The sequence below is a fragment of the Microcaecilia unicolor genome, chromosome 4, assembly GCF_901765095.1.
Source record: "Microcaecilia unicolor chromosome 4, aMicUni1.1, whole genome shotgun sequence".
Taxonomy (NCBI): Eukaryota; Metazoa; Chordata; class Amphibia; order Gymnophiona; family Siphonopidae; genus Microcaecilia; species Microcaecilia unicolor.
The window spans coordinates 313,826,917-313,842,973 of NC_044034.1; the positions used below are offsets into that span (position 1 = coordinate 313,826,917).

At 39.9% G+C, this 16,057-nt stretch overlaps 1 long non-coding RNA gene across 1 annotated transcript; it reads right to left on the reverse strand.

Annotated features, from left to right (window-relative positions):
- Window positions 1-1,724: 1,724 nt before the first annotated feature.
- On the reverse strand, window positions 1,725-15,520 carry LOC115469751. Its single transcript, XR_003942035.1, has 3 exons — window positions 15,429-15,520; window positions 7,717-7,721; window positions 1,725-1,734 (listed from the first exon to the last, which is right to left on the reverse strand). It is a non-coding gene; the product is annotated as an uncharacterized LOC115469751 (long non-coding RNA).
- Between the last annotated feature and the right edge of the window lie 537 nt (window positions 15,521-16,057).

The following is a 16,057-nucleotide window of genomic DNA, read 5'->3' on the forward strand; positions in this document are numbered from 1 at the left end:
ACACCAGCTTTTAGCAGGAGTTATTGCCAGCGTTTAAAGTTAGGTGCATTTTATCCCCTAAGTGCAATTCTATAATGGACATGTACCCTTTATGGAACAGCACTCACTGCTAGAATTATATATATATAGCACACCTAGCATTCTGCGCTGAAATCTAAGCATATTCCATAACAACGCATGTAACTTAATTGGCTTATCAAGCTAATCAGCGTTGATAACAGCACATAAGTAATAATGAGTACTAATTTGCAATAATAAGACTTTGCACGCACAACTTGGTAAGCATATTCTGTAATGAACTGTGCCTAACTTCTAATACACACAGTTCAAAAGGGGCGTGGCTATGGGTGGGGAAATGGGTGTTTCATGGGTATTCCAAAATTTTTGTGAGTAGTTATAGAATATGGTCCAGTGCGTGTAAATCTACGTGAAAGATTTACACCATATTTTCATTGGTGTAAATGGACACACATAGTTTTAGGTGCTAGGATATCAACTAAGTGTATTCTATATACTGTGCCTAAATCTAGGCACCGCTTATAGAATATGCTTAGGCGGAAATGTTTACCATGCAGATTTTGTAGACGCCTTATAGAGAATTTGGTTAAAAAACGTATTTTCTCTAAATTGTTTTAAATGGACTACTTAATAATGTCACAGCATGTCTCCTAGCTTTCATCCTTTTTGAAAAAGTAAACAACCAATTCACATTTACTTATTCTACTCCATGATTTTATAGATCTCGATCATATCTCCTCTCAGCTATCTCCTCTCCAGGCTGATGAGCACTGATCTCTTCAGCCTTTCATCATAATAGAATCATTCTATCCCTTTTATTATTTCTGTTGCCCTTCTATGTATCTTTTCTAATTCAGCTATATCTGTTTTGAGATGTAGTGTCCAGAACTGTACACAATACTCAAGGGGCAGTCACAAGATACAGAGTCTCTGTAAAAATCAGGAAATTATATATATATATATATATATATATATATATATATATATATATATATATATATATATATATATATATATATATATATATATATAGTTTCCTGATATTTTCTGATATTTATATATATATGCTGTTTGATGCTATTTTGGTAATTGAATTAGCATGAATTTTGAAATGATAATTTAATGAATGCAATTTCAACCTAATGAGTTATGTACAGAGTAAATTGAAGTAAAATTGAATATGAAAGTGCTATAATGCAAATGCAGAATGGCTGCAATAATTGACAGGCACATAGTCAATGGGATATATAGATAGCTTTAATGAACTGATAAGGTAATGGGAAAGCATAAATGCTAATGAAATAGATTTATCATTATGGGGAAATTGCAAGAAGAATGTGTATGGTCTAAATATCAGCTTCAAGAAAACAATGCACAACTACAGTTGCACTTTATTGCTATAGGGTCCTTGGGGTAAATTCTATAAGTAGCACCTAAAAATCAGTGCCAATAATGTGTCATGCTTAGTTCAATTCTATAAAGAGTATGCATCCTTTATAGAACTGTGCTTAGCAATAAGCTGCACCTAACTGTAGGCGCCTGAAATTAGGCTTGCTATAAGCAGGATTAAATACTGGTGCCTAAGGGGGGTCTTTTACTAAGGCATGCTCACGTTATTGGCGCTTGCTAAAATTGTAGGTGCGCTAAATGTTAGAGACACCAATGCATTCCTATGGGCACCTCTAATGTTTAGTGCACCCACAATTTTAGCATGCACTAAAAACATGAGCGTGCCTTAGTAAAGGACGTCCTAAGTTAGGCGCGATTCTGTATCAATGCACATAAAATCAGGATTTAGGCACATTCTGTTATAGAATCGGATATGTGCCTTAATCCTAATTATTACCAATTACCCCCAGGTTCTATATATGGCTCCTGAAAATCTGCACGGAAACCGAAACGTATTCTGTAACAGTGTGCATAACTTCATTGGTTAACTAGCTAATCAGCGATGTCTATTGGATGTTAACAAGCAATTATCAGCACCAATTGGCATTAATTGAGATTTACATGCACAACTCACTAAGAGTATTCTGTAACGTGGTGCGCCTAAATTCTAAGGGAGCATGGCCGTGGGCAGGGAGTGGGTGTTTCTAAATACACACATTGTTATAGAATATACTCGACCTGTGCGTAATTTGGGAGTCAGGATTTACAAGTAACACGTGTCCTAAATGGACGTGCCCTATTTGGTCACGTGGCGAGCCATGGGGCCTATTCTATCTACCACACAGAAATTTAAGTCTATTCTATAAAATGTAGGCATACTTTAGAGAATATGCGTAGGCGTAATTTTTTTCTGCACTGATTTTTCAGGCACCATATATAGAATCTAGCATTTAGTGCTAATAATTGATTATCACCCAATTTATCAGTGCTGATTAGCTAGTTTTCAATAAATTGTAATTATAGAATCACACTAAGTATGTCTTTAATCAGTGCTGATTTTTCAGGCGCAATATATAGAATTTGACCCTTTACCATTATTACTTTATTTTTCAGAAGTATTTTTGAGTTGTTTTATAAAAAGTGTCCTAAGCAGTTAAAGGGCAGTTCTATAATAGTGCACCTATATACTGACACCTAGAGGGTGCTTGATAGTAGTCTATTCATTAATGGAAAGTGGGGATACTATCTCCTAAATAAGAGGCAATGAGTACATCTATCAATGAGTGCATCTGCACTTCGTACACTTGGATGTGGCAAAAAAGAATTTTTCAGTATGGTAACTGGGAAGATGCTGGGAATGTCTTCAACAGCACACAGTCTTTGGTAATTTGCCCCCCTGTTTACAAAACCAAGCTAGCAGTTGCCGGTGCGCTAATGCCGACACACAGCCCATTCACTTTGAATGGGTTGTGTCAGCATTGTTGTGCGGCTTTGTAAACATGAGGGGTTGGACACTTACTACATGGTAAGTGCAAAACATTCATGTTCTGTAGAAAAAGAGCCTCTTTATTTTACTAGTTTTCAGCCTTGGATCAATTAAAGTCATATTTTGGGGTGAAACTCGATAGGGTTCTTGTTATGTTCAAATGGACCACAGTGAAAAGTGATAGCGTAGTTTAGGTATATGTATGATTTCTGCTTCCTCATTTTGATGAACAATAATGGAATGTATTGTTATATAATTTCTGACTGGGTCACACCATAATGAGTAACAAAAGATATGAAGAAAGTTAAAGCAATTACATAAATGCATGATTATGACTGACAGCTTGTTATCTATTAATGAAACCATCAGGTTTTTTTTTATATCTTATCTCCCCACCCTCCAGTTCCCTATTGCATTCTCATTAAAATAGTTTTATGTTAGAGCTGTCACCTATACCAGAAACTGAGGAGTACTTCTTGATGGACAGAAATGTGTTACCTACTGAGTTCCAAGCTCTTATGTAAGGATTAAATAGGATCATAGAACTTCTCTGAACTGCAAATTGGCATTCAAGAAATAATTAAATCAGTAAAAATCACATGCTAGGGTGCCTTTTCCAAGATTATTTCATAAGACCCTAATCATAGTACTGCTGTGATGGTAGGATATATTACCTTTGCTAATGTCTTTCAAAGGTTAATGCCCATCTTGCTTTTAAAACCTTCCCAGACTTTCATAACAGCTCCTTCCTTCCCATTGTTTCCAGAACAATCTGTATTAGCTACTGCAAATTTCATACCTGTCAGTCAAATCCCTCAAGCTTGACTTTCCCAAAGTGGAATCCAAACAAGAGGAACTTTTCATTACTCATTCATGAAGTCATATCAACTTTTCTTTATAATCACTATCAAAGTGAAACTCTACTTCTACTATTACTATTACGATTTATAAAGATTTATTGTACTTACAGCCTTTCTGAAGAAATTCACTCAAGGCAGTCTACAGCAAGTGTAAACTGAGCACAATCAATTTACTATTATTGCACAATAAAAATATGGATACAATATTCAAAACAAGCTGAGTTCCTAAATTTATGATCCTGAGTTAGGCTCCTAAATATGTATCTTATTTTTAGCCAAACTTAGAAGACACAGAGGAGCATTTTTGAAAAAAAACATCCAAGTCAGATTTTGGACATCCTGCTCATAATATCTATAAAAAAAAAAGTCTATCCCATAGCAATTTTCAAACAGGAAAGATGTCCAAATTTCCTGGTTGAAAATATCTGAGAATGTTGTCCATATGCTCGAGACATCAATCCTGAAGAACCATTTTACAAACTGTATGTTAAATTATAAAGGTGGAGGGGGAAACAAGGTACAGTGAAGTCAGTCTGGGAGTATTCTTATGAAAATGGCCACACAGACATCCTTGTGGAATGCATTGAACTGTCAACCAAGGGACACAGGTTCAAATTCCATTATAGCTCTTTTTCTTTTGTAAAAGTGATCCCTCCTGGAACAGAGAAATGCCTATTGTACCTGAATGTACACCACTTCAATAGCCTTCAGACTTGTAGGTGTTTTACACCTTTAGATACAATATTTTTCTGTTCCTAGAGGGGAGCCCCAGAAAAACAAATAATAGAGTACAGTAGGATATGAACCTGTACCATCTGATTCACAGTCCACTGCATTAACCACTAGGTTACTCCTCTGATCTCTTTGCTGTTTTGTCATAACACTTGCTGAGATTGTGGAAAATTGCAGGAAGACATTAGGAAAGTGGAAGATCGGGCATCCAAATGGCGGATGAAATTAAATGTGGACAAATGCAAAATGATGCATATTGGGAAGAATAATTTGAATCATATTTACCTGATGCTAGGGTCCACCTTAGGAGTCAGCACTCAAGAAAATGATCTAGGTGTCACTGTCGACAATACGCTGAAATCTTCTGCCTAGTGTGTGGCGGCGGCCAAAAAAGCAAATAGGATCCTAGGAATTATTAAGAGAGGGATGTAAAATAAGACCAAGAATATTATAATGCCTTTGTATCACTCTATGATGCAACCTCACTTTGAGTATTGCATTCAGATCTGGTCGTCGTATCTAAAAAAATATATAGCAGAATTAGAAATGGTTCAAAGAAAAGTGACCAAAATTATAAAGGAGATGGACAGGCTAAAGAGGTTAGGGCTCTTCAGCTTGGTAAAGACACGGCTAAGGGGGGGATATGATAGAAGTCTATAAAATCCTGAGACGTGGTGAACAGGTAAAGTGAATCGATCATTCACACTTTCAAAAAGTACAAAGACCAGGGAGCAAGCAATGAAATTATATGGAAATTCTTTTAAAGCAAATAGGAGGAAATATTTTTCTACTCAAAGAATAGTTAAACTCTGGAACTTGTTGCCGGAGAATGTGGTAACAATGGTTAGCATATCTGGTTTAAAAATGGTTTAGACAAGTTCCTGGAGGAAAAGTACACGATCTGTTAATGAGATGGATATGGGGGAAGCCACTGCTTGCCTCGGGATTGGTAAGCCTCGGGATTGGTAACATGGAATGTTGCTACTAACTGGGATTCTGCCAGGTACTTGTGACCTGGATTAGCCACTGCTGGAAGCAGGATACTGGGCTAGATGGACCATTGGTCTGACCCAGTATGGCTATTCTTATGTTCTTATGTAATACCTGCAGCTGACAAAGAGACTGTTTTCACTTTCAGGGGAAAGGGCGGGGGACATCAACCACTGGGGTGGTTTAAAGAGTCATGCCTTAATCCCTCTAGAGGTCAGCTGCTCAATCAAGCACTTTTTTTGTAACTTTTGAAACAGGTCTAGATTTTTTAAAAAATTCCTTAGTTTAGACACGTATGTTTCTTCCCATTTGAAAATTGCTGTTGGATATCCTATTTTGGGCCCTCCCTATTCCCACCCCAAAACATGTCCACAATACTCCCCCATTTGCTATTTGGACAAACTGCAGTGTGAAACATCCAAATTCGGACTTTCCAAAATCCGGATTTGGATATTTTTAGCAGCTGGACTATTTTTTTAAAAACATTCTGAGGCATTCATCTGACTTGACAATGAACTCAAGTTTTCAGCAGAAAGTATTCTTCATTTAGGATCTTATAAGCTATGGGCCCTACACTAATCCCGCAGTTGTAAGCAGCTGGTAAGTGATTAGTAAGCGGCTTCCGACCGAGGCTGAACTAACCCTGGATATTTAGTGCATGGGGTTATTTTTCAAGCTATAGTGCAGGCTGTGCTCTGTGTCAAATATACAAGGCAAGCCAGGGTGTAGGATTTAGATAGGAATGAGCACCTTTACATGCATTTGCATGTTTTGCATCTAATTAGTATGTTTTTTTTGTTGATTTATTATTTATAGATGTTAATATTACATTCATATAACAAACATAAATGCTTGGCAATGTCATCAATGGAATTAAAGAGTAGATTTTAACCTAAAATTAAAGGAAAAATTACCCTTCAACTTTGTCCACAATATGTTAGATCCAGATATAAGGAAATACTAAGCAAGTACATTATAATCAAATGGAGCAAGGGCGAGCAACAAATACTCGCTGCCAATTTAAACAGCATATTATTAACAGGTGGGAGCATTCAAGAAAACCTCTCTTTCACCTTCCTTAGAAATAATGAATTCCTGCAATTTCTTAGGGTCAAAGAAAACATAATTAATCGAATTTAGAGACACTAAACATCTACAAGCAAATTTTAATACAAAAGATCCACCTAAGTTGAGAACTGTCAGTTTAAAAGCCAAAAATTGTTGTCTTCTTTTTTGCGTGTCTCTAGCTAAACCAAGGAAAACTTGAACCTTAGATCCCAAAAAAAGGGCATTTATATGATGAAAATATGAAATATGTTATTTCTGTCTGGCTCTAAAACAAAACACACTAGGAGGGTAGTTGGTTCAGTTATAACTTCTAAAGAGCTTTCCAAGAATTCAGTCAGATTTAATTCAGGTTGAGGATTCACAGATGAAGTTCTCAAAAATCCCATTATATATTGGGCTTTGACTATGGATGGAAAACCCTCAGCCAGAATTCCCAGTATTTCACAGAAATATTTTTTCAGCATTTTTAGTGCAGGAATTAGCGGTGATTTAGGAAAGTTTAAGAATGTCAAATTATTCCTTCTTCCATGATTATCTAAATATTCAAGCTTAAATATCTCTCTCCCTGGTGACTGTCGAGATGAAGCTCTATAATTGTTTAATTTCACCTTCTAATGAATCAGTTTTAGTTACTTGAAGATCTATTTTTCCAGACAGAACTTGATATGGTTGTTTTATATCAGAAACTTCTCCCCTAAAGCAGTTAGATACCCGAAGAAGGGAAGAGTTCAGACCTTGAATTGCATCCCGCAAGGACTCCATGTTCACCACAGCTGGTTTTTTTCAATCTTCCATTACCACAAGAAGCAGCTCCCAGGTTGAGAGAGAAAGAAGGCTGAACAGCCTGCACACCCTTCAATACTAAAATCCCGGAGGACGAGGCAGTGACGGGTCCTCCTCTTGCAGCATAGGGGACCAATTCCATTTCGGTCATCTCACCATGCTGCATCTCAGTCATTGTGGATCTGCTTCTGGGTCGATTAGGAGCTGCGCTGGAGGGAGGGCTAATTAGTATGTTATGTGGGGTGACTTGTTTAACATTGTGCTAGGCTACTGCACCCAATGTTAGAGCCTTTTAACATGTGTTAAGAGGCAAATAATGCAGGCTAGTGCCCAAAAGGAGCTTAATAACTTCCTCCCTCAATACTGAGTAGTAGGAATGTTCATGGGCACAACACCTTTGGTTTATTTTCCATTCATTTGGGGGTTTTTTTCTCCCAATTATTGTTTTTTTGGCTCATTTCACATTTGTTTTAGTAACATTTTTTACTTGTATTACAACTCTATAATAAGTGCATATCGATTGTACATGGTTTAATTTATAGTTTACTACTACTACTGCTCATCATTTCTATAGCGCTACTAGACATACGCAGCGATGTACACCTGAACATGAAGAGATAGTCCCTGCTCAACAGAGCTTACAATCTAATTAGGACAGACAAACAGGACAAACAAGAGATAAGGGAATATTAAAGTGAGGATGATGAAATAAGGGTTCTGAACAAGTGAATAAAGGTTAGGAGTTAAAAGCAGCATCAAAAAGGTGGGCTTTTAGCTTAGATTTGAAGACAGCCAGAGACGGAGCTTGACGTATTGGCTCAGGAAGTCTATTCCAGGCATATGGTGCAGCAAGATAAAAGGAACGGAGTCTGGAGTTAGCGGTGGAGGAGAAGGGTGCAGATAAGAGAGATTTACCCAGTGAATGGAGTTCCCGGGGAGGAATGTAGTGAGAGATGACAGTGGAGAGGTACTGAGGAGCTGCAGAGTGAATGCACTTATAAGTCAATAAGAGGAGTTTGAACTGTATGCGGAAACGGATAGGAAGCCAGTGAAGTGACTTGAGGAGAGGGCTAATATGAGCATAACGACACTGGTGGAATATTAGTCGTGCAGCAGAATTTTGAACAGATTGAAGAGGAAAGAGATGGCTAAGTGGCAGACCTGTGAGAAGCAAGTTGCAATAGTCTAAGTGAGAGGTGATAAGGGTGTGGATGAGGCAGTGGTGTACCAAGGGGGGGGCGGTGGGGGCGGTCCGCCCCGGGTGCCAGTGGGTGGGGGGTGCTCTGCTCCCGCCGCCTCCCATGGCCGTTCCCGCGGCGCCGCACATTTAAAAAACCGGCGAAGCAGCGTCGCAGGCAGCACCTTGTGCCCTGCTTGTAAAAAAAAAAAATCAAATCTCCTTCCTCCTTCTCCTCCTCGTCTTGACGTCTTGACGTCGACTCGGGCCTTCCAATCAATTTGATTGGAAGGCCCGAGTCGACGTCAAGACGTCAAGATGAGGAGAAGGAAGGAGATTTGATTTTTTTTTTACAAGCAGGGCACGAGGCGCTGCCTGCGACGCTGCTTCGCCGGTTTTAACGGGACTGAGGTGGGGAAGGAGAGGGGCGAAAGGGACTCGGGTGGGGGTGTTCAGAGGGGAGAAAGGGACTGGGGTGGGGGTCTCAGAGGGGAGAAGGGAAGGGGAGGGGAGAAGGGGACTGGGGTGGGGGTGTTCAGAGGGGAGAAGGGGACTGGGGTGGGGGTCTCAGAGGGGAAAAGGGGAGGGGAGAAGGGGACTGGGGTGGGGATCTCAGACAGAGGAGGGGGAGGGGAGAAGGGGACTGGGGTGGGGATCTCAGAGGGGAGAAGGGGACTGGGGTGGGGATCTCAGGGAGGAGAAGGGAAGGGGAGGGGAGAAGGGGACTGGGATGGGGGTGTTCAGAGGAGAGAAGGGGACTGGGGTGGGGGTCTCAGACAGGGGAGGGGAGAAGGGGAATGTGGTGGGGGTCTCAGACAGGAGAAGGAGAGGGGAGAAGGGGACTGGGGTGGGGGTGTTCAGAGGGGAGAAGGGGGCTGGAACTGGGGGCTGAAAAAAGGGGCAGAGAGAGAGAGAGGGGACAGATCCTAGATGGAAGAGGTGCGAGAGGGAGGGCAGACCCTGGATGGATGGGAGAGAGAGGGCAAATGGTGGATTGAAGGGGCAGAGAGAAAGGGCAGGCAGTGGATGGAAGGGACGGCAGAGAGGGCAGACACTGGATGGCAGAGAGAAAGAGAGAGAGAGAGAGTGAAGACAGATGCTGGATGGAAGGAAGACGGTGAAAAGAAGATGAGGAAAGCAGAAACCAGAGACAACAAACTGTAAATAAAATATATTTTTTTATTTTTTTTGCTTTAGGATAAAGTATTGTAGATGTGTTAAATGTTTATAATAGAACATGTAAATAAGGTAATCTTTTTATTGGACTAATTTTAATACATTTTGACTAACTTTCGGAGAACAAAACCCCCTTCGTCAGGTCAGGATAGGATACTGTAACAGCACTATACTGTACTGACCCAAGGACAGAGGTTTTGGCCTCTGAAAGCTAAATGTATTAGTCCAATAAAATGGTATTATTTTACTTTCTATATTTGTTTTATTTCTATTTGTTAATTTGTAAAGTGGTGATTGGTACTTGTTAGGTTTTTTTTTCAAATTTACATCTGCTGTTTTTATATTTTGCACAGTACTACGGGACAGTTTCTGTTTCTGTGGTGTTGCATTGTATGCAGAGTCTGGCATTGGGGGTTCAGTTTAATTTTTGCCTAAATTGAAAGTTTATGATTACTTATTCTATAGTGGATTAGGGTGTATCTGTGTTTGTGAAAAAGACATGGCTTTCAGTTGGCATTGACTGTGCAGGATCTACGATCTGTACTATTCTGTCTGGTTTCATTTTACAATAGGTGAATTGATGTTCTAGTGCTCACTGTAGTGTTTAAGATGCTTTCCTTTTCCTTGTGTGACTCGTAGAAATGACTGCTTATGGTATGGTAGAATTGCTCTATAGGTCCTGAGTGTTTTGTATTCTTGGCATGCCTAGTACTGGATTTGGGGGGGGGGGGGGGGTTCAAAAATGACCGGCCCTGGGTGTCAACTACCCTAGGTACGCCACTGGGATGAGGGCTATGGTAGTGTGCTCAGAAAGGAAAGGGTGAATTTTGGTGATATTATAGATAAAGAAACGACAGGTTTTAGCAGTCTGCTGAATATGTGCAGAGAAGAAGAGGGAGGAGTCAAAGATGACCACAAGGTTACGAGCTGATGAGACAGGAAGGATGAGAGTGTTATCCACAGAAATAGAGAATAGGGGAGGAGGAGAGGTTGGTTTAGGGGGAAAGATAAGAAGCTCAGTCTTAGTCATGTTGAGTTTCAGATGGCGCTGAGACATCCAGCCAGCAATGTCAGACAGGCAGGCTGATACTTTGGCCTGGATTTCGGCTGAGATTTCTGGTGTGGAGAGGTAGATCTGGGAGTCATCAGCGTAAAGATGATACTGAAAACCATGGGATGAGATCAGAGTACCAAGGGAAGAAGTATAGATGGAGAAAAGAAGAGGTCCCAGGACAGATCCCTGAGGTACATCAACTGACAGTGGGATAGAAGTAGAGGAGGATCTACTAGAGTATACACTAAAGGTTCTTCTGGGAGAGATAAGAAGAAAACCAGGAAAGAACAGAGCCCTGAAATTCAAGTGAGGACAGTGTATCAAGGAGTATGCTATGATCAACATTGTCAAAAGCAGTAGATATATTGAGAAGGATGAGGATAGAATAGAATAGAGACCTTTGGATCTGGCCAGGAACAGATCATTGGAGACTTTAGCATGCGCTGTTTCAGTTGAATGAAGGGGGCGAAAGCCAGATTGAAGTGGATCAAGAATAGCTTGAGATGAAAGAAAGTCAAGACAACGGCGGTGAACAGCACGTTCAAGTATCTTGGATAGGAAAGGGAGGAGGGAGATGGGACGATAGTTGGAAGGACAGGTAGGATCCAAAGAAGGTTTTTTAAGGAGTGGTATGACTATGGCATGTTTGAAGGCATCAGGAACAGTCGCAGTGGAAAGTGAAAGATTGAGGATATGACAGATAAAAGGGATGACAGTAGGAGAGATAGTGTTAAGTAGATGGGTGGGAATAGGATTAGAGGAACAGGTAGTTAGTTTCGAGGAGGAAAGAGGATGTGTAGTTTCCTCTTCAGTGATTTCAGAAAAGGAAGAAAAGGAGGCAGGGGTTGGAGGGTTGAGAGAATGGAAGGAGAGGTGGAGGTGACCTGGTTGAGAACTCAAGTTTAATCATGGGAACCTTATCATTAAAGTACTCAGCCAGAGTCTGGGGGGAAAGTGAAGGGGGAGTTGGAGGTGAAGGCACTTTGAGGAGAGAGTTCAGTGTGGCAAAGAGACGTTAAGGATTTGAGCCAAGAGAATTTGTCAACTGGATGTAATAGTCCTGTTTGGCAAGTAAAAGAGCAGACTGGAAGTTTAATGCACAATAAATAGATTTTGTGAGCACTAAAATGTTAAAGCACCCAGATGCAGACTAATGAATGCATTTTCATATTGAATAGTAATTTATTCCATTGGAACCTAGGAGTTGAATAATAAGTTCCTATTAGATATCAGCTTAACTGTAGATGTTGAAGGAATGATCAACTGTTTTGTGTAAAATGAAGAATATTATTACATTTGTAGGACTTAACAATTTTGACAGATACAATAGTGCTAAATCATGTCAACATTTAAAAATAATCGCTAATACCTTATATTTCACCTGCCACTTCCAAACTACGTTCAATTGGATTTTATTTCAATTGAAGTCAATTCTGTAACTCTTCAGAAATTACAGTTATCAATTTTGGACATTATCAGTGAAAGAACTACACATTTCAAATGGGCAAACCTTAAATAGAGACATAGCTGTCCCAATTTTAATTTTAATTACTGAGGGTCCTTTTACCAAGCTGCAGTAAAAAGGGCCCAGCGGTAGTAGCAGCAGCCATTTTTGCCAAGTGCCAGGGTCCTTTTACTGCAGCGGGTAAGCTTGCACTTACTGTATGGCCATGCAGGGGGGGGGGGGCACTTACCGCCACCCATTGAGATGATGGTAAGGGCTCCCACGCTACCCCATCGGTATATATATTTTAAAATCCAGCAGTTCTTGAAATGGTACATGCTAGAGGTAGAACTACCACTGGCAGCCGTGCTGGCCATGGTAGTTTCGAGTTGCCAAGTAGCAAGCCCACTGCCATGCAGCAACCCTTTAGTAAAAGGGCCCCTGGTTAAACTTGAATATCTAAATTTAAGTTTTGTTCCGATTGCACTCCAATTTCACATTGTGGGGTCAATGTTCAGCCCGCGGTGGTGAGTGGCTTATGCTAGATATTCAATGTCAGGACATGAGCAGTTCCCAGCATTGAATATCTAGGTGTGTCTGCTGACCTATAGGTTAACCAGGCACCTGCTGATATTCAGACTGATACCTGCTTACCTTGGTGCTTAAAGTTAGGACAGCTGTTTTTCTGTCCTAACTTTATGTGGATTCTTAGCTGATTAGTGGACTGGATTTCCACGTTTACCATGATGGCATTTTATGAGATCGATGATTATCTCCTATATGTTTATCATAATTTTTAGATGTCTCTGTGGAGGGGGGCTGGAGATATGCAAATATTACTAAATATTTACATGTACAGCCCTGTCATTCTAAGTTATGTCACAGTCTTGGCACATTTTCACTAAAATGTCTATATTCCAACATCCACAACTTATCTAAAATGGTGCCAAAAGTTTCATAAATGTATCCCCCAGATGCTATATAGATTGTCCAAATTTGGGTGTGCAGGACAGATGTTTGTGCAAACTAATGAGTTGACACAGTGGATTTGCATGTAGATCTGCCTGCACACTATTCTATAATACTGCATGCCTAAATTGTCTTGTGCACAACTCAAAGGAGGTGTGGCAATGGGTGGGGCATGAGTGGGGCAGGGGCATTCCAAAAATTTCAGTGCAGTGTTATAGAATGCCGGGATTATGCACCAATGTTGCACACCATGATTTACACCAGGTTTCAGCAGGTGTAAATCCTCATACCCAAAGCTGGGCATGGGAATCCATGCTAAATGCTACTCTATAATGGACACTCAGCCTATCTTTTAGTGTGGATTTTTCCTGGCACCTAAATTTAAGTGTCATTTACTGACTCTGGTCCTATATGCATACTTTATGTTTTCTTTTAAGACAACTCAAAATATGCATAACACAAACTAAGAAGGTCATTTTTCCTGAAAAGCAATTATGTTTTCAGCTTCATTTCATGTTTCTAGTTCTATAGCTTCCTTAACTTTGAAAAAGATTTGTGTGTTCATTAATACTTTTCAAGTATTTAAATATCTGTATCACAGCACCCATGTCTCTCCTCTCCTCTAGAGTAAGGATCTTCAAATCTTCAAGTCTTCAAGGTCTACAACCCAGCGCAAGATGAACTGATTCCAGGTGCTGTGTTTAGAGAAAGTACCTTGTAACAACACAACTAGGCCCATCATATAGAAAGGAGCATCACCTGATAAAATTAATTATATGATTAACAGTCCAACCCTTTCTGGCCCCTTTATGTACCCTGCAATTATGGATCATCTGAGTCAGAAGATCATATTGGGCAGTTTTCATTTTCCCCAGTAGACAGAATGTAAAGCTCCAGCCTTACTTCTGTGTCTATCTTTTATCCGTACAGCAATTTAGTTTTGGATTCTCAGTTGGATTTCTGTTGTAATGAAGTTCATTTTTTCACATGAAATCCTTCATAATGAGAAAGCCTGTGAAGACCTGTTGTGAGCTCTTCTAATTAAGCATGTGATTAATAGTTTAGATCAACTCTAGAGATGCAAAGCTGGCTCATAAAAAAGATGAAACCCATGGATCAGACTCTATAGTCATGCTTAAAATTTCATGGATTTCTAGTAGGTCTTTGAGGTAGTAATCAGGCATTGGTCATTTTCATGCATTAAAAGCTGGTTCAACTGTTTTGTTGAGGTATCATTTTGTTTCAGATCTTTAAAGTTTCGATCATTTCTTTACTGTGTATAGTGAATCATTCGTTTTAGGTTCAGCATCTGCATTTTTCTTTTTTTTTTTTTTTACAAAGCACAAGCTTTACAAAAACCATGTGTTAAAAATATTTAGCATGACTAAAATAACAGTAAAATGTAACATGAGTAACATAGTAAGTGATGGCAGATAAAGACTTGTACGGTCCATCCAGTCTGCCCAACAAGATAAACTCATTTTACTTGATATGCAATACTTTATATATATACCCGAGTTTTTCATTTCTCCTTGCCATGCTCAGGGCACAGACCGTAGAAGTCTCCCCAGCACTGTTCTTGTACTAAAAGTTCTGAAGTTAACGTTGAAGCCCCTTAAATTTACACTCAAACCCATCCCTATCTATTCAGTCACGATCAGGGCGTAGACCATAGAAGTCTGCCCAGCACTGGTTTCGCTTCCCAATTACCAGTGTCACCACCTAATCCCGCTAAGATTTCGTGGATCCATTCCTTTTAAACAGGATTCCTTTGTGTTTATCCCACGCATGTTTGAATTCCATTACTGTTTTCATCTCCACCACATTTGTGGGAGGGCATTCCATGTATCCACACCCTCTCTGTGAAAAAAATACTTCCTGACATTACTCCTGAGTCTGTCCCCTTTCAACCTCAATTCATGTCCTCTAGTTCTACCATATTCCCGTCTCCACAAAAGGTTCGTTTGCGGATTAATCCATTTCAAATATTTGAACGTCTGTATCAAATGCAGTTAGTTTTATTCCAGTCATTTTGGATAGGAAATGACACAAGACGATATACTGTAATTAATATCATTCTGGTTAATATTCAAATAGTGACAGTCAGTGGTTTTCTTAATGCTGACTGTTGCTGCCAAAATTAGGTCCCTATATTTAATGCCAGGACATGAATGAGCATTTGCATCAAATATCCAGGTCTTAGCAGACTCTGTCTGGCCACTGGTCTTATATGTTGCCATTCGTGCACAGCCATTAACAAAAATTAACATATGATCCCTTACTGCCATCCATTTTGCAAGAAGTAAGGGCTCACGCACTAATCCTGTGCTAATCAGTTAATGTGCAGCAATGTAGATGCGCTGATTGATTAACACAGAAACGCCTACTCTCTGGCCCCAGCCATGCCCCTTTCCAGAAAAATAAAAAATATTTGTTAACACTTGATTTGTATGTGCACATTCAGAATTTACTGCAGGATGCCTCAGCACACGTCACAGTAAGTACGCATTAGTGCCTATCACAGCTTAGTAAAAGGAACCCTTAACAAGTTCATTCAAAATGGAATTAATGGTCCTCAAGGGACCCTTTTGCTAAAGCTTAGTAGGTACTAAAGGACAGTAGTGGGAAGGGGAAATGGGATTTGATATACCACATTTCTGTGGTATTTGCAACTACATTCAAAGCGGTTTACATATATACAGGTACTTATTTTGTACCTGGGGCAATGGAGGGTTAAATGACTTGCCCACAGTCACAAGGAGCTGCACTGGGAACTGAACCCAGTTCCCCAGGATCACAGTCCACTGCACTAACCACTAGGCTACTCTTCCACTAATGCAAGCTAAATGCTGTGAATCCTATTTTATATCTTTGAGCCAGCACTTAACGTATGTTAATGTCCATTAGCGCA